This window comes from Camelina sativa, chromosome 11 (assembly GCF_000633955.1).
Source record: "Camelina sativa cultivar DH55 chromosome 11, Cs, whole genome shotgun sequence".
In the NCBI taxonomy this organism is placed as follows: Eukaryota; Viridiplantae; Streptophyta; class Magnoliopsida; order Brassicales; family Brassicaceae; genus Camelina; species Camelina sativa.
Window position 1 is genome coordinate 24,380,551 of NC_025695.1, and position 15,875 is coordinate 24,396,425.

The 15,875-nt window shown below is 37.6% G+C and overlaps 2 pseudogenes; both read right to left on the minus strand.

The window, feature by feature from the left end:
- On the minus strand, positions 536-2,443 carry LOC109127332 (annotated as a pseudogene).
- On the minus strand, positions 12,544-13,795 carry LOC104728287 (annotated as a pseudogene).

Genomic DNA, 15,875 nt, shown 5'->3' on the forward strand with positions numbered 1-15,875 from the left:
AACTGGTCATATAATCGGTTCACTAGTATATATCTATTTTTATATGAATGTAAAAATATATTCAACAAAAAAAAAACTGTTTTTACAACAAATGCAGCTTATAGGGAGTAGAGAAAACATGAGAAGCTTAAACTTTTACTCTAGTACTAGGTTTTACCCTGTGGTATACCACGGGTCTATTATTTTGTTGATATGATACTGTAATAGTTAAGTGGTGCTTGTAGCCGATGGTGAATTGCATCTATATATATATTGTTAACCGTTGTAGATAGGTTTTGTATAAACTTTTGATTCGCAAGTTGAGAATATACATTTTATGATTTAGGAATGAATGATATGACATATTCTTATTTTGATTCTCAATTGATATTATTGCATTAATAGTGTACATTTAAAGCTAATAAGAACTTAGCAAATATGTAATCGTTTATTAAACGCAAATTAGATATTTCCTAAAATGTATTCATCTTGAATTAGTTGCTATATTATAGGAATGTGATTACAAAATTTGTGTTATCAATTTTTTTTGTCAAACTCAGCCCTAAAAATTTGGCATGTAAATTAGATCTTTTCTAAGATACAATGAGCATTAATTGGCATTAATTGGATGTAAATAAGTATGCTATGAATTAAAAACCGGCCCAAAATATTCGGTAATCTTAAGAACGATCCGGATAATTGAATCGGTTATAATTTTAGTTAAAAATCTGACCTGAAGTTGGCAAAAAGCCAAAAAATGATGGCACCCTATTGTACTTTAAAAATGTATTTCGAGCTCTATATGTGGATTTACTTGTTTGGTTATAAATATCCTAAGAAAAATTTTAAAATATATATCCGTTTATAAAAATTCAAATCACATCATATGCTGAAAAAAATCTAAAATTTTATTAACTTTATGTATTAAATAGTAATTGAAATAATTAAATATAAGATTAAATAAAAGTGCAAGGAGAATTATATTTTAATCTAACATATTGATTTAAATTAGGTAGATAGTTTTTAGGAAATTAATATTATCAAATAAGGAAATGATTGTGTTTGGTTGTAATGATTGTAGAGAATTTAATTGAGACTTGTTTAGATACAAAAATAAGAGAGGATGACACAAAAATGTACTTCAAAAATGTTAAGATAGATATCAGACCATAAAGAAGAACTAAAGGTCACATGAACATCAATACTCCCCTCTTCCACTCCCCGAAACATGACAAGGATACCACCAGTACAATTAGCTGGGCCAGCTCGAGCCGCAATCAGTTTCCCCCAACCGAAATCATTATCGTACACTTCAAACCGTGGAGAGCTTGCGATGATCAAAGAATTATCAGCCAATCTTCTCCCAACCGTTATTTTTGGTATCTTAACATTTGTAACCCAATTCTTTGCAAAATTTTCGTAACTTTCCTTCGTTTCTGACCTCACCTTTTTTACTTATTAGCAAAGCACTCCAGCCTAGCCCATGTTCCAACAGCTCTCCCACAGAGGTTGTCGCCGTTGGCAGAGCCGTTACATTCCCAAAACACTCTTTGTTGAGAGGAGGATCTAGCCTCTGTCTCATATCCGCCGCTACTATGCATTGCGTTTCTTCTTCTCGGTTTAGACCACTGTGTTTCATGATTAATAGCCAAAGATATGCCACGACCGCTTGAAGAGACGAGATTTGTAGATTTGTGGTGCCAATTTCGTTGTTGGTTTTCTCTTTGAGATCTAAAATTTTCTTCTTTGAGAAGTGAAAAACTCTCTCTTTAGTTGAAATTTCACAACGTGGTAGCGTCTCCATCTCTAAAACCGGAATATGCACCGGGTAATCGATTGTGTCAACGAACCAATTTTTGAGAACAAGAGGCTTACTATTAGAAACCGAACCGTTGAGAAAAATCTTGGACCAAGTGTTGAAGAATTTCCAGAGGGAAGAACCATCCGCCACCAAGTGATTGTAACCAAAACTGATAAAAACTCCATCTTTGATCTCGGTGACTTGCAACGCAAGCAAGGGCTCCAAGACAAGGGCGTCACAGCTTTGGACATTGTTGGAAGGAAAAAAATTCCTTAAAAAAGAAGGAACAGAACCATGATATTGAAGTACATCTTTGACGGTGACAGATTCGGCTTTCGAGTGGACGAACTTGGCACCGGAACCATCACAGTCAATGTAAAACGACACGGTATTGTCTTCATGATTGTTTACTTTGACGAGACGACCAACAAACGGGAAATAAATCTTCAAGGCAGTCGAAAAAGAGGCCATTAATCGAGGAATTATAAGGTTTTCAGGGTCAGGTTTGGGGAAGAGAAGACCTCTTTGAGGATAAAAAAGATAAAGAAGGTCAAGATCATGTGGAGTTAGATGGACCTTTTTACGAATCGAATGGTGTTTGTTTTTCGGTCGTACCATGCTTGAAGAAATAACGATCACTTCTACCATTTTGTTCCTGTAGAGAAGAAGATATCAAAACTGGTGACATATAAATAAATGAATTATTCATATCAAATAGACACATTGGAAAAGCACCTCGGTCAAAAACTCTCTCTCTTGAAGAAGAAGCATTCGCCCTAACCGTCACCCAAGAATTTTTCTCCGATGGCCGGCGATGGGTGGCTTCCACAGCACCATCGTCGGCTCCAGTTTCTTTTTGTTTTAGGTTGTCCATGTTTTTCTTCCTAGTTTTGTCAATCCTAAGCTCCGTCGTCTCCACCCTTTGTCCCTTCCTCTCGATGACGATAGTTCTTCCCTGCGTGGTGACTATCACGGAGGACTGGTGGCCGATTGTTGATGTTCGAAAGTGGATCTCTTCCCTGGTGGCTCCCTCTCGTCCTTCTGATCTGGTCATGGAGGTTTCAGGTTCCCGATCTGGTTCTAATGTCTCGACATTCTAGCTCATCAGCTCTGTTCTCGTTTGATTTTGAGTCAGTGGTGATTTGTCGCATATTCCGTTTGCTCTCAAGGTGGTTCTGAAGAGTTTTTTCTTGGATTTTGTTGGCTTTGCAGTGGATCTGTCTCGCTTGAAGCTTGTTTTTAGTCAGTTTCTTGTATCCCTGTCTTAGCTTTGAAGGTCTCTTTGGTTTTGCGACAACGGCCTCATTGTTTTTGGGTTCCTCCTCCTTTGGTTGTGTTGAGTGACTTGGTTTTGGTTTTTATTTTGTTTGTTCGCTTAGGTTTTTCTCAATTTAGGACAGTTTAATCGTTGGTTTAGGCTAGATCTTTGGATTTAGAGGTCCTTAATCTACGGGTTGGCCTTTTTTTGCAATCCGGTATCAGCTTTTTTATGGCCTCTCTTCTTTGATTTGGTTGTTAAACTGGTTGACTTGTTCTGCTTTGGTAATTTGTTTTGGATTTTGCTTGTGATTAGTCTCTGTTTGCCCTTCCATGGCTGAGTTTTCAATCGGGTTCCTCTTATTGCAATTGTGGATGGTACATTTTACCCACTTGTTTGGGTTTCCTCCGGTTTTGCTAGAAGGTTGGTTTGGTCGGCTTCCTTGAGCTAGTGCGTTCATCCTCCTTCGTCAAATTCTCTGTCAAGTCCCGCGATTCGTTCTACTTCAACTAGCCTTCTCCATGGTTCACTTGTTTGGGCTTTTTTGGGACTCTACCATTAGTGGCTCCTTCAGGTTCCATAGTTTGCTTTTCTGTATAAGTTTTCCTCGTTTGGGTGTAGTTTCCCTCTTTTGGGCTTTCGTTTCTGGGGATATCTCTTTATTCCTTCAGTTTAGTGTTTCAAAAACGCATCCCGCCCTTGTAGTTCACAATCGTATTTTATAATGGAAAATCTTCTGACAAAAAAAAAAAAGACACATTGGAAAACTAGAGCTAGCCATACCTATAAGACTTTATGCTCTCTACCTTTATGATGGATAAATATATATAGTTTTTTATTGTGGCCAAAATGTGGACTCTATAAAAAAATATAGATTGTTTTATTGTTGGTTAAAACTCTATATATATTTATCCATCATAAATGTTGATATAAAATATCAACATTTTTATAACATGTTGATATTTCTACCAAAAAAAATCATAAATGTTGATATAATATGATATGATATGATATATTATAATATTATAAAGAAAAAATGAAATAGGATATTGTGACCCGTTTGTCTGTTGATGTTACAGGACGGAGTGTCGTTTACTCTAGTGATTTACGTAGATAGTTCCAAACGCATCGTACATGCTTAAGAACAAACATATAGAACAGTAAACAATATCCACAAAATATTTATTAGGCTTCCGACTGATCTTAATCAAAATTTTCAAATGTACTGTTCGGTTCAACTTTTGTTAGGATCATTGAATTTGTGGTGTTTTCGTTCATATTCTTGATATATCCATATAAATTCTTCAATTCGTGAATCAGCTTAAAGAACCCTATATATAGTTGCATTCCGATCCGAGTAAAATTGTGTGAAACGTAATATTTCTTATCACGATATATGTTTAAGTTAAACTGTAATTATATAAAGAGGAACCATAAAAAATTTAAACCGAAAAGCAAAATGAAATTGGAGGTATCGAACTCATCATCCCATCATGCAATAACCATTTGAGTATTTGACCTAATAAGCTATATAACAAATAGTTCTCGATAATTCTAATTTTATAATCAGCCTAAGGTACGTGCTCCACCACTTCCATCTTTAGATCTGTTCTTTTAGGTCGATTTTTGTCGATCCAAAGGATGTATATCCAAAAAATCTTAATTCACAAATATTTGAACAATTTTTTTTTTTTGTAACTAACTAAATGACATATGTCTAATTAATATCTAAAATATGTTTTTTTGTAACTAACTATATGACATACGTCTAATTAATATCTAACATATGTCTTTTTCGGATAATGAAATTCTTAATCTCTTTGGATCGATTAACATAGCTAGTTTCTTCCTAGACTGGTACTCAGAACATGGAGTTGGGGAAAGTTTGGTTTTTCATTTTGCGTTTTTCGTGGTGCGTTTTTTATTTTTCTAAGGGTTTAGTACAAAATCCTTTGCTGCTTCTATAGGGTATCCAACTTTAGATTTTGTTGATACCATACGTTCTAGTTCTCAGTTATGTATTGTTTGACATGCAATAGAGTTGCGGCGCCTGCCCATATATTATAAAGAGAGAGAGTAACCAAATAGTAGAAGAATAATATATAATATTGGATATCCACCGAAAACGTGTTCGTCAAATTTTATTTGTCAAATTTGGAGTTTATTAGGCTTCCGACAGATCTTAATCAAATTTGTCAAATGTTCTATTCGATTCAACTTTTGTTAGGATCATTGCATTTGTGGTGTTTTCGTTCATATTCTTGATATATCCATATAAATTCTTCAATTTCTGAATCAGCTTAAAGAACCGATCATATATAGGATATAGACATGGAAGGAAGACAATTTATATTATTATTTTTGAAGTACATTTTGTGTTATGCCTTTAAAGTTTTGATTATTTTATTTGTTTTATTTACAACATTAACCCTTAAAATAATTTCATAAATAATATTGTAGAGAAACTCAAATACTAAACTTTCTTAAATTGACCAACATTTGTTACATTTATTGCCATAAAATATTAACAACATATATACATTCCGATTTTTCCAAAAATAACTCTACCCATTAAAGTTTTAACCCATTAAATCTTCAAAACTATTTTTATGGATGCTAGAATCTCTCAAATTTAAATGACATACAACAGATTTTCCGTAACAAAAAGTTTACAATCTCCATAATTATATCAACATTAATAAATTTCCTAAACCGAAAATCCAATTTTAGAATGATTTGAAAACCAATATTCACAAATATTTAACTTTAGCAATAAGACATACATTTAATTCAATATATATTTTATTTAGAAACTGAATATTGTTTGGTAATAATATAAACAACTAAAAACGGAATACAATTAAATTTAGCTTTTATTGGTCTCGATAAAAGACCCCTTCCTCATCAAGCATATTTAGATATATAAATATCAACTTTCAAAAACTATACAAAACATCTACAACCAAAACCTACAACCTCATATCTAAAAGAGAAATGGCTGCAACATTTGGTTGTTTGAGAGATGTCCGCCCTTACAAGACGGCGTGGAGGGTGCAAGTGAAAGTCCTTCACTTATGGCGTCAATACACAAGCAGCACTGCGGAAACCCTGAAGCTGATCTTGGCACTGTAAGAATCACACAAAAACATAATTTCCATTATTCTCTTTTATTTTCACATGAATCTTACTATGCTGCTTTAATTATTTCAGGGAATGAAAATCCACACATCACTCAAAAAAGACATGGTTACACGGTATGTTTGATTATTTTTTTTTATTATTCTTTTTACGCAAAAACTTATTTTGATTATTATTTTTTCGCAAAAACTTATTTTGATTTTGGTGAGACGGATTGGCATTAATCCCATATAAGGAGTTAAGTGGAATTGTTTTTTTTTTAAAACACTTTTAGATGTGTACCAGGAGATAAATGCATTACTAGACTATACATATACCACACGAGTTAAAAACCTTGAAAACACTACAAAAATTCTATACTTTGAATACTTATATCAAATACATGTAAAATTTTATATTTATAAAATTAATAAAACAATAATAAAATAACAAATAAATACAATATAAATTTTAAAATTAAAAATATTGTCCCGCGGTGTATCGCGGGTTAAATCCTAGTAGTAAATATTATAACTTGTGTACACTATATATATTGTAAACCTAACATCTAATAGAATCATTCAGCCTCCCTTTCTACATGGTATCAGAGCCACGATATTCAGCCTCCCTTTCAAAAATTTTCTCTTTTTTGCCGCTCACCATGTCGTCAACCTCAAGTGAGACCATTGCTGTCTCTGACACACAAAACCTTACCTCCATCAATATGACTAATGTCAACAAACTCAAGAGTACCAATTTCTTGATGTGGAGCAGGCAGGTTCAAGCCCTTCTTGATGGCTACGACCTCACAGGCTATGTCGACAATACCATTGTCGTCCCACCTTCTACCGTGACTACGGCCGGTGTCACTGCTGCTAATCCGGACTACAAGATCTGGGTCTGGCAAGACCGTCTTATCTACAGCGCCCTACTAGGCGTGATCTCCGACTCCGTGCAGCCACTTCTCTCTACCACCAACACATCGGCCGAGATCTGGTCCACTCTCAAACAGATCTACGCCACTCCCAGTCTCTCTGCTGTTCAACAGGTGCAACAGCAGATCAAAGCATGGATCAAAGGTGACAAGTCCATTGAGGATTATTTCCAAGGGCTTACAACGCGTTTTGATCAGCTGGCTCATCTCGACAATCCTATGTCTCCCGAGGATCAGCTCGAGAAAATCCTCTCAGGTCTACCGGAAGACTATAATCGTGTGGTGGACCAACTCGAAGGACATGAGAAATATCCTTCTCTTCCTCAAGTGTTAGAAAAGTTGTTGTACCAAGAAACAAGTTGAAGGCGTTGATGTCTACGCTGTCTCCTTTGCTTCTAGTATCTGCTAATGTGGTTCAATATCGCGGCCGCGGCTATGCTCGAGGTTCCTCTCGTCAAACGTCTCGCGATAATCAAACGTGGCAACAGCAGCAGTTTACGCCACGGTTCTCGTCCTCACCATCTCGTGGTGGATATCAGGGTCGATGCCAACTGTGTGGTGTACATGGCCATAGTGCCAAACGATGTTCCCAGTTTCAACTCTCGTCATCTTCGTCGGCACCAGTTCCTTGGCAACCACGTGCACACTTGTCTGCCGCTTCGCCGGCCAACCCCAACTGGGTTCTCGACGCGGGTGCTACCCATCATCTCACGACTGATCTGAATAATCTGTCGCTCCATCAGCTTTACAATGGTGGTGAAGAGGTCACCATTGCCGATGGCTCCGACCTTCTTATCTCGCATACGGGTTTCACTTTTCTCTCTACTCCTGTTAAACCTCTTTGTTTAAATGATGTCTTATCTGTCCCCAATGTTGCTAAGAACTTCATCTCTGTTTACCGTTTGTGTAATTTTAACCAAGTGTCTGTAGCATTCTTTCCGGCTCATTTTGAGGTGACGGATCTCAAAACGGAGGCCCGGTTACTCCAAGGGAGAACAAAGAATGAGTTGTACGAATGGCCAATCCCCAAACACACACCTACCTCCTTGTTTGCTTCACCCTCCACCAAAGTGTCTCTGCCATCCTTCCCCTCCTATTTTACATTCTCTTATTTCGAAATTTTTCTACACCATATACATTATATAACATTTTCTTCTACGTTAAAATATCTGTATATATATAAATTTAATAAGCATTGTCTTGTTCTATTTTATTAGTTTGAACTTTGAAATATCAAAGATTTTATATTTATTGAAGGAACAATTGATATAATCGTGGTTCAGTGTCTTATAAATTATTATAGGTGAAACAACTAGACCTGTCTTTTATTTTTTAATCTATTAATTAATAACTCCTTAATTTATTAATTAATTTCTTCGGTTAGACTAAGACAACTAACCAACAAATAAAACTAACATAAAAGATAACCATAAACCAACAACTTAATGTTAATTTTAAACAATTATTGTTCAATAACTAATATCCTAACAAAGACCCCAACGAAACAACCACCCGTTTGTGTTTACATCATTCTCCTCTTCATTGTCTATGATCTTAATATCACACTTTATTTTACGTGCACCATAAAAAGAGAGATAAGTAAATATTACCAAAAGTAATTAGCGAGACAATATATCATACTAATTATCTACATACAAGCAGGGGTGGAACCAGCATAAAATATTAGTGAGGAAAATTCGTAGGATAAGTGAGTTAAACCCCTTACCTCAAGGGTTTTTCAAGCGAATGTTAATCACTTTGCCACTTAAATAACTTTGTTTAGTGTAAATTTTTTTATATATTTCAATTGTTACTTGTGGCACTTGCCACCACCATCCATAACGTAGGTCCGCCACTGCATACAAGCCATAAAACATAGAAACAAAGAAAACAAAATCCATGTTCGATGGTCACTGGTATCGATCAACACTTTCCTAAACACCCTCCTAATATTAGTTGACACATGCACTTGAAAACACCTAAAACTTTACCGTTTTCGGTCAGCACCTCCTCCTGATACATATTTTAAGACTTTTTAAATATTCCGGGTAACGAAACTGATCCAAAGATAAAAATACTCGATCAGATTATAGCCCTAAACTCGTATATCCAAATATCTGAAAATCCCGCACAAGTCCCTAAATGCCAAAATATCAATTAAAGAATTAATTTTTTTTTTTTTGAAAATGTTAGTTTTTTGTTATATCTCTTTTCAAAAATACATTTTTAGTTGGTCGGTTTAAAAAATATCACCCTAAATTTTAATAATTTAGAAATTTTGATAGTCTTAAAAAATATTTATAAATGGTAACTATTATTAATTTTGGAGGCTCGATCAAAATATTTATAAAATTTAATAAAGTGTTTATAAGGTTTTATCAAGTTTACAAAGTATTTACAATATATTACAAAACATTTATACATTTTTCGTGAGTTCACATTTTTCACATGTTCAGGATCTATTGTAGAATTTGTGTTTGTTTTCTTTTTGTCAACGATTTACAGTACAATTATACACCTAGCCTAGCCACTGTCCAGTTTCATTTAAATTTTAGTATTATATATCATAACATAAATCTTGGTTGGAGTCAGGATCTTCAAAATCTTCCTTTCGGTGGACGGAGGTTCAACAGTAGATTTACCAACACCGGGAATGTTTTCTCTCCAGTCTCCATACTAAAAGAGTTTATTGTAACTTCAAAATCCTTTGGTGCTTTAGTATACCCAATGTTCAACCTTACTTGATACCATACATTGCGATTTTTAGTACAGGCAAGCATTATTCTGAGGTGGGTGGCCATGCAAAATTGAAGATATGAAAAGTTGCGGTGTGAATAGAATTGTGCCCATTGAAATTACAAATATATAGAGAAACCAAATAGTAAGAGAATAATATATTACGAAAGGGTAGGTTGCTTTGTGAGAATGTTCTATTGGCATCTGAGTTGGTGAATGGGTTTCATGCTCCGGGAAATGTTTCTCGAGGTTGCCTTAAGATAGACATCACTAAGGCATTTGACAATCTGAATTGGGAGTTCCTGCTCAACATCCTAACAGCGATGGACATGCCCGACATGTTCATTCATTGGCTTCGGGAATGCTTCACCTCTCCGAGTTACAGTGTAGCTATCAATAGTGAGTTAGTAGGCTTCTTTCAGGGGAAAAAGGGCTTCGGCAAGGAGATCCTATCATTTCTCTCCTATTTGTCCTGGCAATGGATATTCTGTCCAAAAAACTAGACTATGGGGCTATGACAAATAGGTTTGGCTACACCCAAGTTGTCATGCCCCTATGATCACTCATTTGAGTTTTGCGGATGATGTCCTGATATTCTTTGATGGTAGAGAGGAGTCGGCGCAGGGAATTCTTGAGATTCTAGATGACTTTAAAACTGTATCGGGTCTGGGAATTAACAGAGAGAAAACAGCTCTTTTTCTTGATGGTGGCAACAATCAACTCATTCAAGACATGTCTTCCAGGCTAGGTTTGAAGCAGGATTCATTTCCCGTGAAATACCTAGGAGTGCCACTTACCTCACGAAGGTTAAGAAGACAAGACTATCACCCACTTCTCGATAAGATCAGAGCCAGGTTCACTGCGTGGACGGTCAAAAAGCTATCCTATGCAGGGCGTTTGCAGCTTATCAAATCAGTTATATACTCCACAATAACTTTTTGGGCCTCAGTGTTCGTCCTACCAGTGCAGTGTTTGGAAGAGATTGAGCAAATGTGTTGTGCCTTTCTCTGGAAGGGCGTCACCGACTCTGCAAGAGGATCGAGAGTAAGTTGGGAATCAATTTGCACCCCCAAGGAGAGTGGCAGACTTGGCTTGAGGAGATTAGTTCCTTGGAATAAGGTTCTAATTTTGAAATTGATTTGGCTTATATTTGCTAATGGAGGCTCACTGTGGGTCTCTTGGGTGAGAAGCCACTTGATCGGAAGGCTGAACTTTTGGACTTTGGACCAATCCTCCTCGGGCAGTTGGATCTGGAAAAGTATATGCAACCTAAGACCGATCACTCGATGGTTTATAGTCTGTAAAGTCAACTCCGGTATTACCTGCAGCTTCTGGTTAGACAATTGGACAGGCCTCGGTCCACTGATTGAGTTGATAGGCCCGGAAGGCCCCAGATTTTCAGGTTTACCTATTACTGCAGTGGTTGCAGACGCTCATAGGAATGGAGAGTGGTGGATAGCTCGAAGTAGAAGCTGAAATAGGACCATTCATGTACTTAAGAACTCTTTGCCTCAGTCTACAATTCTCGGATATGAGGATGACTCAGTAGATGATGAGTATCTCTGGAAGATAAGTGACTCCCAACCGGCGGGAGAGTTCTCCACATCAAAAACTTGGCACCACTTAAATCCGCCTGAGAACAGAATGAATTGGTGGAAGGGAGTTTGGTTCAAGGACAGAATCCCGAAACACGCCTTCATTGTCTGGATGGCAGCTAGGGATAGGTTGCTCACGCAGGACAGAATGATCAGTTGGGGTTTTCATGTTCCAGCTTCTTGTCTCCTCTGTAGTGGTCATGACGAATCAAGACAACACCTCTTCTTCGACTGCACTTACTCTGCGGAGGTCTGGTGGTCATTCACAACTAAGGCCCACGTAACCCCTCCAATTATGTTTGAGGATGGGGTTAGATGGCTGAAGAATCCTTGTAGAGATAAAAATGTCGCATTAATTCTCAGACTCGCCTTTCAAGCCTCAGTTTACTTGCTCTGGAAAGAAAGAAACGCCAGACTTCATAATGCCTCCTCCCGGTCTCCAGCATCCATCATTGCCGACATCATGAACATCATTCGCTGCCGTCTTGACCCGCTAACTAGATCACAACGGATTGGCCTTCATGAAGAATCTCTTTTGATCACTTGGTTTCGTTTATTTCAATCTTAGTGTGGCAGCTCGATAATGTTGTAACTTCGGAGCAGGGATGTTTATTTCTCGCCTGCTTTATATATAAAATGGTATGGGTTAAAAAAAATATATATATATATATATTACGGATATCAACCGTACACTTTTGCTTTTGTCGTCACTAAGAAAAACTTTTGTCGTCACTAAGAAAAGACGTGTGAATATATATATTTTCCATTGGTACTTGTCAATATGTTTTGATATAATAATAATGGCTCAATATGTGGCCCTTTGCGCAATATAATGTATGTTTTTAGTCTTTACGTTTGACTATTATAATGTTACACGCTAAAGCCGTGTATAATTAATCCGCCGTATAACATGTGTCGAACTCAATAACGTATTCAACGACATTGGTTTAATATTTCAGTAAAAAGTCGGTTCTAGACCAATGTCTAACAACAGTAATTAAACTTAATTACCATCCAGGCATCCACCAATTGATGCAACTCTAAACCAGCTTAACTAACTCTTACTTAAGCTCAAGATCATTTGTTATTTAATTTGTCAAATTTTTCATTAACAAGATTTATCTTATTCACCAATCATATCATTTGGTCAATAGGTTCAAAAGTACATCAGACCATAAAGAAGAACTTAAGGTCGCATGAACATCAATACTCCCTTCTTCAACTCCCGGAAACACTACAAGCAAACCACCAATACCATTACCAGGTCCAGCTCGAGACCGTGGGGAGCTTGCGACGACCAAAGAATGATCAGCCAATCTAGTTTTAACCCCTATTTTTGGTATTTTAACATTTCTAGTCCAATTCTTTGCAAAAGTTTTATAATTATTGACTTATTTGCAAAGCAGTCCAGCCTAGACCATGAGCCAACAATTCTCCCACAGTGGTTGTGGCTGTTGCGAGATCGATTACATTCCCAAAGCACTCTTTCTTGAGAGGAGGGTTTAGCCTTTGTCTCATATCCGCCGCTACTTTGCATTGTGTTTCTTCTTCTCGGTTGAGACCACTGTGGCTGATGATTGATAGCCATAGATATGCCACAACCGCTTGAAGAGATGAGATTTTCGGAAAAATGGTCCAATTTCATAGTTGGCTTTCGCTTTGAGATCTTGAATTTTATTTTTGGAGAAGTGAAAAATTCTCTCTTTGGTTGTAGTTTTACAACGTGGTGGCGTCTCCATCTCCGAAACCGGAATATGTACCGGGTAATCGATCGTGTCAAGGAACCAATTTTTTAGAACAAGAGGCTTAATATTAGAAACCGAACCGTTAAGACAAATCTTGGACCAAGTGTGGAAGAAACTCCAGAAGGAAGAACCATCGGCCACCAAGTGATTGTAACCAAAACTGATGAAAACTCCATCTTTGATCTCTGTGACTTGCAATGCAAGCAAGGGCTCCGAGACAAGGGCGTCATGGCTTTCGACGTTGTTTGCAGGGAAAAATTGCGATATGAAATCAGGAACAGAGCCATACGACTGAAGGACATCATTCACGGAGACAGATTCGGCCTTTGCATGGACGAATTTGGCACCTGAACCGTCACAGTCGATGTACACCGACAGCGTGTTGTCTTCGTGATTGCTTACTTTGACGAGACGACCAGCCAACGGGAAATATATCTTTAATGCGGTCGAAAGAGAGGCCTTTAATCGAGGGATGATTTGGTTATCTGAGTTGGGTTTGGGGAAGAGGAGATCTCTTTGAGGATAGAAAACATAGAGAAGGTCGAGATCATGAGGAGTTAGATGGATCTTTTCACGACCCGAGTGGTGTTCTTTTTCAAGTCGTACAATGCTTGATGAAATNGGCAGTTTGTTTTAAGGAAATCGATAGCTATATGAGCTTAAGTAGCTAAGCTACTAGCTCAAATAGCTGGAATACGAGCTGAATGAGCTGAACAAGCTCGATGAACAAGTAGTTCAGCTATCGGCCAGCTACNGTCGAGATCATGAGGAGTTAGATGGATCTTTTCACGACCCGAGTGGTGTTCTTTTTCAAGTCGTACAATGCTTGATGAAATAACGCATATAGGAAAACTTGAAGCCATGTCTTCAAAACTTAATGCTCCACATCAATGATGAACAATATTTATATACACAATATAACTATGTAAAATTTTATCGAGATCTAAATCTACAGAATATTTTTTTGTTAAAGGGTATTCAATTAAGGAGGGTGTATTCAACTTGACATTTTAAGTGATTGTGTAAAAGTTACAAATCATATGTTATTCAATTATGGATTTTAAAAAGTCTCATGAAATCCACTGTTATTCAAAACAGTTTGTGGATTTGGATTTTAATAAGTTTTAGGGATTCTGGAGGATTTTGGAGGATTTGTTTAGTTAAAAATACAGAAATACAAATCTCATGGTTTTAGGTAGGATTTGAAAGAATTTTACCATAAATTATATCAACTCCCCTAAAATCTATCAAAATTCCAAATTTTCTAAATCCCATCAAATCGTCCAAAATCATTGTTTCAAAGAGACTCTNCGGCAGTTTGTTTTAAGGAAATCGATAGCTATATGAGCTTAAGTAGCTAAGCTACTAGCTCAAATAGCTGGAATACGAGCTGAATGAGCTGAACAAGCTCGATGAACAAGTAGTTCAGCTATCGGCCAGCTACCGGCCAGCTATGGACAGCTATCGGCCAGCTATGGACAGCTATAGGCCAGCTGCGGACAGCTACGGACCAGCTGCGGACAGCTAGGCCAGCTAGTATCAGCTCGTCCAGCTAGCGTCCAGCTAGCGTTAGCTCGACTAAGCTTGGCCAGCTGGACGGTGGTGGACAGTCTCCGGTCATGGGACGGCATGACCAAATAGGCATGACCGAACGGGCATGGCCGGACAGGCACGGACGGACATNATGGATTTTAAAAAGTCTCATGAAATCCACTGTTATTCAAAACAGTTTGTGGATTTGGATTTTAATAAGTTTTAGGGATTCTGGAGGATTTTGGAGGATTTGTTTAGTTAAAAATACAGAAATACAAATCTCATGGTTTTAGGTAGGATTTGAAAGAATTTTACCATAAATTATATCAACTCCCCTAAAATCTATCAAAATTCCAAATTTTCTAAATCCCATCAAATCGTCCAAAATCATTGTTTCAAAGAGACTCTTCGTCGTCGTCAAGGAGACTTCTTGCTCAGTCGTGAGGGAGAGAGATAGTAGGGAGTAGATGAAGGGACCTTCGACGGTGGCTTAGCTTTGCCGGATCGGAGACTACCTCCCCTATCGAAACCAATCCCGCGAAACCTCCAGAATATCCGGTTCCCAAATCTAACTATCTTCCTCACTAGTTTCTCGTTTCTCGCTGTGAAACTCCTTCCACTCTGCGTCGCTACTCCGCCGGNGATGAGACGAGCGACGGTTTGGCAAGCGGGCCGATCCGATCGTAGGATAGGCGGCGGTTCGTCCGGGGAGACAAACCGATCGCAGGATGATTGACGGTTCGATCATAGNTCTCCCTTCCACTGCTCCCTTGATCTTGATCCAATGGTGTCGCCGAGAAGATGCAGAGTCGCGGTTGAAGAACCATGAACCGTAGGGTCCTCAACGTCACTAGAATTGACTGAGAACCCACCGTCTTAGGAAAGAAATCGCCGCGAGTGAGATTCACGCGGGTGACTTCTCTCAAATAAGTGTTCCGGTAAATCTACAGAACTTGAACATGTGAAAAATGTGAACTCTTGAGATTTTACGGCGTAGTGTCCTTAACTATATAGATTTAGTACTTCATATTCATTGGTTGTTACGCATCCACTACAAAGGTTACGTTTGCGGCGGTTGTTAACTTTTGACAACAATCACAGTATATGCTTTATATTATTTTGTGCCGCTTCTAATGGTTAGCTTTCGAAAAAAAATAATGTTGTTAGTGTTTGAAGC